Source organism: Lactuca virosa, chromosome 5 (genome assembly GCF_052849685.1).
Source record: "Lactuca virosa cultivar CGN04683 chromosome 5, Lactuca_virosa_CGN04683_v6, whole genome shotgun sequence".
NCBI classification, from domain to species: Eukaryota; Viridiplantae; Streptophyta; class Magnoliopsida; order Asterales; family Asteraceae; genus Lactuca; species Lactuca virosa.
Window position 1 is genome coordinate 227,530,238 of NC_136430.1, and position 9,337 is coordinate 227,539,574.

A 9,337-nucleotide genomic window follows, 5' to 3' on the forward strand; every position below is an offset into this window, starting at 1 on the left:
CTATGCACAGACTTGTTTAAGTTAGGCCTCGGGCCCACTTGATTGTAGCAGGTCTTTTTTTGGCTAAGGCCATGTTGGGAGTTCTTGGGCCATATTAGGCCTTAGATGCCTTGTAGTTGGGCTTGGATGCCTTTTTGGGCTTTTTATAGATTTGGGCCTTGGGGAGGGAGGTCCATTGAGGCAGGGGTAAAGGAGCCCTTTTTGCCTTAAGTTAAGAATTAGAGTTTTGGACTTGAGTTCGAGATCATCACTTTAGAAGAAGACGAGCAATTAGAGGAGAAGAATAAGTCATTCGTTCATGAAGAAACCCTAAATCGGTTTTTAAAGGAGGAATATATCATTTATTGTTTTGTCAATCATTATTATGCCATGTCATAATAGTTAAGCCAAGTTATTATTTAACCTATAAGAACCAGTTACCGGTGGATAATATTTGAACAAAACATATAGTTTGTTGGTGTTTTTTGTACAAAAAGTTTACTTGGATGATGTTTTTTGAACATATCAAACTTGGATGGTGTTTTTTGAACGATTTTGAAACATAGTTACCTCTTTGAGTCATTTTCCTATTGTTTTTTTTCCTTTACTTATTTTTTACTGGTAATTGCCGGTTACCAGAGGTCAAATTTGAACAAAGAATGTACTTCGTTGGTGTTTTTTGTACAAATGCTTTACTTGGATGATGCTTTTTGAACACATCAAACTTGAATGATATGTTTTGAACGATTTTGAAACATAGTTACCCATATAAGTCATTTTCCCTAAAAGACAAATAGAATGACACTTATTAACTTTAAGCTGGCGACGTCACAATAGAAGACCATATTAGAATCACAAATTTTTAAGCGTACGTACATAAAACTTTATCTGGGCTGCGTCAATGGAAGATCCAAGACCTAATTAGAATCACAAATTTTTAAGTATATACAAGATCAACATACCCCACCTCTAGGTTTACAAACAATAATAAATAAATAAAAAATAACATAAGAGAAAATTACTATAAATAGAGATGACAACTATGAACCCCGTACAGACATCTCAAGATTTGAAACGTACTTGTTGTAATGGAGTCTAAACTCTTTCTTCCCTTTTCATGTATCCTCTTTCTTGCTTCATTTATGCTACCAGCTCTTTCGCATGTTCAGGACCCTCATTTACGCCCAAACGGGTTATCGGGTAATAACACGAAACCGTCACCTTTTGGGTTTCTTAAAGCCATGCAAGGGTGTCGTAAGGGCGACAAAGTGAAGGGCATTCGTGACCTTAAACTGTATCTTGCTCGCTTTGGATACCTAAACTACCAGAAAAATCCTAATGTCACAGATCTTGAAGAAGATCATTTTGACGAGGAGCTTGAGGTAGCCATCAAGTCGTACCAGGTCTTCTACCATCTGAATTCCACGGGGACGCTTGATGGGCCAACGGTGTCCCAGATGGTGATGCCTCGTTGCGGGTGCCCCGATAAAGTAACTCACAAGCACACCGATCATAACTCTTTACACACAGTCTCTCATTTCCAATTCTTTCCTGGGGCACCAAAATGGACCCGTGGTCAGCTAACTTATGGTTTTGGAGCAAGTTTCCCAACCCAATTCATGCCTGCTGTTGATCGAGCTTTTGGAAAATGGGCTACTGCTTCTTCTGGATACTTCACGTTTTCAAGAGCAGCAAGTTATCAAGGTGCTGACCTAAAGATTAGTTTTGAACGTGGAGACCATGGTGATGGGATTCCCTTTGACGGATCTGGTGAAGTGTTGGCCCATGCTTTTGCACCTCCGGATGGAAGATTCCATTTTGATGCGGATGAAAATTTTGTGATTGGAGCAGTGCAAAATGCTTTCGATGTGGAGACTTTGGCTTTACACGAAATAGGGCACCTTCTTGGGCTTCGTCATAGCCAGTTTCAAGACGCAATAATGTGGAGTACTCTCAAATCAGGGGTCACGAAAGGTTTGTCCCCGGACGACATTCAAGGGCTCCGTACTCTATATGGTATTTAGATCGAAGAACAAAAGGATGCATAATTATTGTGTTTATGTGTGTTTTATGATTACAAATATCTCATGGGTAGGCAATAAGGCAATAAGCCAAAGGTTTTTAGTTGATTTGGTGTGAAGATTGAGTCATGTGTAAACCAGTTCAACCGGCTCAATCCCATTTTCAAAATTTTAATGCATTTTATATATACCAGTATTCATATATGTATATAAAATCTGAAAATTGATATCCAGAGGTTCGAACATAAAAAAAAAATAACCACACGTTTCAGATCTAATGCTGTCGCCGTTGATAGTGGTTGTGGCCGCTAATGACGTTGCCGGTAATAATCTTAATTTTTGTAGTGACTTGGTATACAAAATTCACTATTATATACATATTCATCAACAACAACAGGATCATTTTCATTTTCTACAATATCAAATAATTTTTTTTTAATATCATATAATAGATCTAGTAATACTTTTAAACTAAAAGAACAACGCTAAATTAATATAAATTAATATATGTAGAAAAAATGTCACCTTCTGTTTGAGAAATCGGTGCGTGCTCTTGCTCGTTAACCATATTTTCTAAATTCTTGTAATCAACTTCTTGGTCTGTCTTTATGGTATACCCGGGCGGGTCAATCCGAATCATGCATAAATAAGCAAAAACATGTTCACTCAATTCTACAGAGTGACACAGTTTGACTTTAAATCATGGAACAAGTAACTTTTCACAATGAAAAGAAAGATAAAACCATCAATAATGATAATGATAATGCTAATGTTAATGTTTATGCCATCGAAAAAATTGCAAATATCTTATCAGCATATGTAATATATTAAAGTTAATAATTGTCCTAAATAGTAAATATTGACCCATTTAGTACATGTCCTAATTATTTTTATGAAGTATGAAGGAATACAAACAAAGCCTTCTGGTCACTACATTACTTATGTGCTTTTACTAAAATAAAACAACCAATACAATAAAAATGATAGCTTTAATTTTAACTTTCAAATTCAAGATGATTTTTTTTTCTTTGAAATGGCAAGAATAAACCTCATACATGTTATAAAAAAATAAATAAAATATAACATCAGAGGGTAAGAACTTAAATCATTTTCTTTCAAAGAACTTGTGAAGCATTTAACAAAAGTATCATGCATTTGATAGAACGGCTTAAAGTTTACAGACATGGCCATATGGCATTAAATTTTGTCAAAATAAAGGTATAGATGGAAAAATCATAAAAATTTAGGCAGACCTCAATTCATCTAACACAAAAGATTTTTACATGAAACAAAGTCGAAATCTGCATTATATGTAAGTTTACATTCACTAGCATAATCTCCCATGAACCAAGACCCATGAGATTGTTTAAACCAGTTGAGTTCTTGAAGGCCTCCATTGATAATCAGGTAGTTGGTAGTCTCTCCTGTCAGAATAGCAAACACTTTTGTTAGTTAGTAACCACAAAAGGCAGCATACACTTGTTTATTATTCATATGCAAAATTGAAGCTGTAAATGAGAGGTTGATTTTTGAAGATTCAGAATACATAATGATACATAGACCATTAAAAATATACCATTAGTTGCGTTCTTTCACAAATAAAGATGATCAATGTAGCAAGTAAATCCGACAAACGAAGGATTTGTAATAAATCATATAAAGTAAAACACTAAAACTGTTACTTCGTCACTCAAAGTTGGGTCAGAGAGAAACCCTACTTCGTCACTCAAAGTAGGAATGAGTAATTGTTCCAAGTTATTATACGCCAAAAGTTAAACCACACCCTTTCGTATCCCCAATGGAAGCATGTAGACCCGACAAACGTGTTGTGTCGTGTCGGGCTCGTGTCGTGTCAAAACAGTAAACGGGTTGAGAGAGCTTGACCCTAACCTGACCCGTTTAATTAACATGTGGTGTCGTGTCAACGCATTTATTTTTGTGTCAAGTTCATGTCGGGTTTCGAGTTAGGGGTATACCTTAAAATGTGATGTGACATATGAGGTTGAAACATTAAACATGTTGAAATAGTATAATTTGGATAAGTGGAAAGGAAATGTAATATTTGGGAGACAAAACGACTAAATTTATAGTAAGTTTAGAGAGCAAAATGGGATGAATATGAGCTCGAAGGAGAAGGGATAGATCATGAGGATGAGAGAATGGTTGAGGGGACTCTGTAATTTGGACGATAACAAGAAAACTAAAAATGAAAGTCTTGACTAAGATAACTAAGTGTATTCCACGTTACAAAACGAGTCAACCCAAATGTTTTCTTTTACGTATATTTTTTGGTTTTTGGTCTTTTTAGTTTATTTAAAATACGCATAAAACTTACATATAAACGAGTCATTTTCGAGTTATATTCGAGTAGAAATTCTCAACCCTAATCTTACCCGTTTATTTTTCGTGTGTGTTGTGTCAACCTGTTTAATTAAACTGGTTGAAATATATTACCCAAACCCGTTTATTTCGTGTCGATTTCATGTCGGTTTTCATGTCATGTCAGTTTTTGTCACATCTAGTTGCATGCCCCGCTTCCACCCCCGAAGTTTCTCTATTCGCTCGTTCCTCCGCCCACTCCCTTGCCCTGCCCTTGAAGTTTTTATGAATTGAATTTTTCAGAATACACATGAAAGTAAATTTTTATCTCCTTAGGTAAATTAATCAGACTTAAAGGTAGTACCGAGTAGTACTTATAACTGTAAGGCAATTAATAAAAACCATTCAAATTTTAACATAAAAAAACCCAGGAAGTCAAATTACCTTATTCTTGTAGATTATAATCATTAGAGATTGAGGTCATTATGGAGAAGCTTCAAAAAAGAATCTCAAAATTTAGTATAAAAAAACAACAAATTAATAGAAAAAAAGCAAAACATAACAATTATAAAATATAATTTACCATTTACCCAACAGATCAAAAACGGGAAGACATCAAGAACCCAATATTCGAACTCCAAGTCTCCAGGCAGACAAACCGCGAAAAATCAATTTAGGCTATTAGGAAAAGATGTATGAAGAAGAAGTAGTCTTTCAGGTTTCAAGATTAATTTTTGAACTTCCTAACTAATGAAATTGGGCAAAAAAAAAAGTACTGAAAGTTGTAACGTCACAAAAATACCAATAACAACTTTTATTTTTAAACCACCAAATCCATACAAACATTTGTTCCAAAACCATTCATAGTAAAATGTATCTTTCAAACATCAGAGTAAAACAATCATAATTGGTGCGGAAAAAGCCATCAGGGGATGTTGTGTAGTCAAGCCGGGCTATTCTCTTTAGAACAAAACTTGGCAAGTTCCTCAAAATACCACATACCATACATAAGATAGTGAATTTATGCCGAATCATATTCTTACGATCACTTCCTGCTATGGGCCAGATCATGGTCTTTCCTTGCAATGCTGATGGCCAAAACTCGGTCTTACAAACAAGTGTCAAGGGCCACATCATGGTCTTCCATGCAAGTGTCACGAAGACAACTAGAATCCTACATACAAATTCCAGTGCCAGATCCTGGTCGTACATACAGTTGCCAGGGACCAGCTCCTGGTCTTTCATAAAATATTTTGGAGCTAAATCCTGGTCTTTCATACATATACTAAGGGCCACACCCTAGTCCTCCATACAAGTATCACAAAGACAACTAGCATCCTATATAGTATAGTGAGAAGACTCACCTCGAATATGTAGTCAACAACTAACAAATCTCAACCAATGAACGGGTGCTATAGACCTCCTAATAAACCACATAAGGTCAACTCTTAGTTTACCTTCTAAAACTAGCCAATTGACCAAAAGTCAACCAAGTTAAACGTCGATGATCAAAATCATTATCAGGCGACTTCCACGCTGGGTCAGTCCATGGCCATACCGTGGCCACCGAAATCAGTCGCGTACAATTCCATTGCGACGTCGTGGCACACATGCCACCACGTCGTGGCTCACTCCAGATAAAACACACACAGATCCTTAATCCACCTGTAACGTCCCAAAATTTAAGACCAAAAATTTCATTTTTATAATAATAAAAACATCATCCAAATTGTTTCATAAAAACCATAATGAAATCAGAGTATATTAATAATCATCCAGTTACAACGGAGTCAAATAAAAAGCAGAACAAAGTAGTGTGTGCAATGCGATCATCCCGAGCTATTCCCCTTTGACCCGGAAGTACTTGAAACATAAAATGAAAACCGTAAGCACAAAGCTTAGTGAGTTCCCCAAAATACCTCATACCATACATATCAAACATACAATGGGTCAGCCCAACAACCATCGGGACCCGCCCGACATCGATCCCCGCTCAGAACAGATCTGTCAATAATATGAGATGGGCCCCGCCTCATCACATTCATCAGGCCCCGCCCGGTATATATATAGATGATGAGTTTTACATTCACTAATGTAGATAAATCCTTAACTCTTAAGGGTACATGCAACCTAAGGATCTATGTCATAACACTATTGAAGTAATATTCTATTGGACAAAAAAAAACTATAAATCCTAGGGAATTTCGAATATAACAAAACAAAAGTAGGGTTTACATACCTTTTAGTTATTGTAGTAAATAAATAATAAAAAACCTTCAAGTTCACCCTATACCATGCCTCTTATATTAGCCTACACCACATGATACTATCTATATGGCTTCTTTATAGATCCTTACTCCTAATCCCTTGTATCGTCACCTGCTTCATCAAGGATCATCTGGAATGCTCTTGCCTTTGGCTTTGGCGCATTCAGCCTTGCTGCTTCATTTTTCCTCGGGTAATCTTTTGACATATGCCTCTTGTCTCCGCATCCGCAACATTCCTTATCATTAAGCGTACAATCCCTAGAATAGTGACCGATCCTCCCACACGTATAACTAGTCACTTTTCCGTCGCATCTCCCATAATGCTTCTTCTTGCGCTTTTCACACCACTTGGCTCTATACTTTTGGTCATCTAGGTTAGACTTCAAGAATCTTCCTTTCTTATCGGATCTTGAGGATCCCTAAAGCTTCCTCTTTTCTCCTGCCTTATATTTTTCTAGGCCCTTTTCTCTTAATTGGGTCTCTATATTCTTAGCTGCCCAGATGGCGGCTTTCAAGGTGGTTGCTTGTTTGACCATTGGACCAAAGTCTGCTGGTAATCCATTGGCAAACTTTTTGACCTTGGAGAGTTCAGTTGGAACTAAATAGAGAACAATCTTTATTTTCTTCGTAAAGCTTGCAGCATACTCGCTGACGGTCATTCTTCCCTTCTTTAGATTCTGAACCTCGTTGTTGATCTCCTTATCTCCTTCTCTCCTTATCTCCTTATCTCCAGTAGATCCTGCTCAGAGCAGTATTGCATTTTCAATTGCACCAAAAATTCTTCCCAAGACATCTTGCTAGCTTCTCCCTTGTGCATGGTATCAGCTAGTAGCTTCCACCAGCTTAATACCCCAGTCTTCAACAGTGTAACTGCGAGAGCGGTCTTGTGTTTGTTGCTGAAGTCGCAACTTTCAAACATCATCTCCATATCGGAGATCCAATCCATGACTTCCACTGGCGTTGGGTTTCCAGAAAGACTTGGTGGTTTGGATGCCATGAAATCCTTGAACTTACATCCACGTCCATCATTTCCTCCATTGGGTTGGTTTCATCTAACCACCCGTGGCTCAGCATGACTGACATTCCGACTATAGTTTCCTTTCTTCTAACTGTTCAATGTTCAGTTCAGGCTGCAAAACAGGCACAGTAGGTTCATCCCTATTATTAAGCAGCATTTTTCTCATCTCCTCCCTTTGTTCGACAATCATAACCCGAATCATTGCTTGGACTCCTGCCATCGTGATTGGCTCGGGTGCAGCTGCTATCTCTGGTGCACGCTCAATCACTCGTGGTTCAGGATGTTGATTACCGTTTTCAAATCCACTTCGAGTTCTTACCATGTCGATCTATACACCAAATCCGACGTTCGGTGTACAGTCACAAGAATTAAAATATGGAAATCTTTATTTACGACAGACGTATAAATCTCCTTATCACTCCGAAAAGTTACATGCCAGTTCTAATACCGTAATTAAACATTTAGAAATCTGAACACATAAAATTTCCAGATCCGGTCGGCAATAGACCATAGATCCCATCAAATAATGGCATCATAAAGCATCACAAATCATTTACACATAAAAGCAATTTATGCATCTTCCCTAAATAAACTAGTGTCTGTGTCTATTCAGGTGTACTGCCTTAAATATATTAGACACACTTCTCACGATCATCGCTTAGCATTCTAAATTTAAGTCTAGAACTAAATCCTTACTCCTAGATCGCTTAAACTAATGCTCTGATACTAACTGTGACATCCCCAAATTCACGGTCATTTTAAAAATTTTATGTATGCTAATTTAAAAATCAGAGTATCCATTTTAAAGAATAATATTGCGGAATTTGTATCCAGAAAACATGATAAAGATATTATCAAAGCATTTTCGAAGAAATGTATTTTGTTTATATTAAAACATTGGGATGTCATCGTCAATATAGAAACATAAGCATAAACAGACCTTACATTCATTTACATTAATGATTTACATCTCCATTAATCTCTCAGTGTAATGTAGCTTCGTATCGACACCTGTGATAGAAATAAACTGAGTGGGTCAGGTTGGGAAACCTGCTGAGTACATAGGTTTTCAACCCACAATAATATAATTATTTTGTTTAATCATCAAACAACTAACCCAACTTCCCATCCCCATTATCTTCTTTATTCTTAAGGATCTACAGTAAGAATAATATATTCTTCATTCAATCATTCCTAAGGAATGTTCTAAGAAATAGGCACGAAGTCCATCGCTGTTAGGGTTTATCCAACAGACACTAAGTCCATAGCTGCCGATGTTATCTGTTAGGCACTAAGTCCATAGCTGCCAATATCCATCTATAGGGCACTAAATCCATAGCTGCTAACGTTCATTTGTAGGGCACTAAGTCCATAGCTGCCAGGGTTTTTAGAGTACATCTGGTGAACACATCGTTCACAACACCTACAGGTTGTAAGCCTGTTAGCGTTCCACTCGACTGCGTAGAATAGTCCGTGGTCATCATCTATACTTTGCTACATAGCTGGATCATCGTTAAGGTCAAGGCTTCTCATCATATTTCACCTCTCATCATCCATATCATCTTTCATCTCTCATCATTCATCTCATCTTTCATCTACCCATCTTTACCCAATATATTTATACGTATAAAAATACATATATACAGTTTAAATCAAGTAAAACGTGTAGAAATCGTTCATCCAACAAGGATATCAAGAATATAGATAATTGGCACATATATAACATAATTTAT

At 36.8% G+C, this 9,337-nt stretch overlaps 1 pseudogene; it reads left to right on the forward strand.

Moving 5' to 3' along the window:
* Positions 1–1,019: 1,019 nt before the first annotated feature.
* LOC145117604 (metalloendoproteinase 2-MMP pseudogene) lies at positions 1,020–2,208 on the forward strand (annotated as a pseudogene).
* The last annotated feature ends 7,129 nt before the right edge of the window (positions 2,209–9,337 follow it).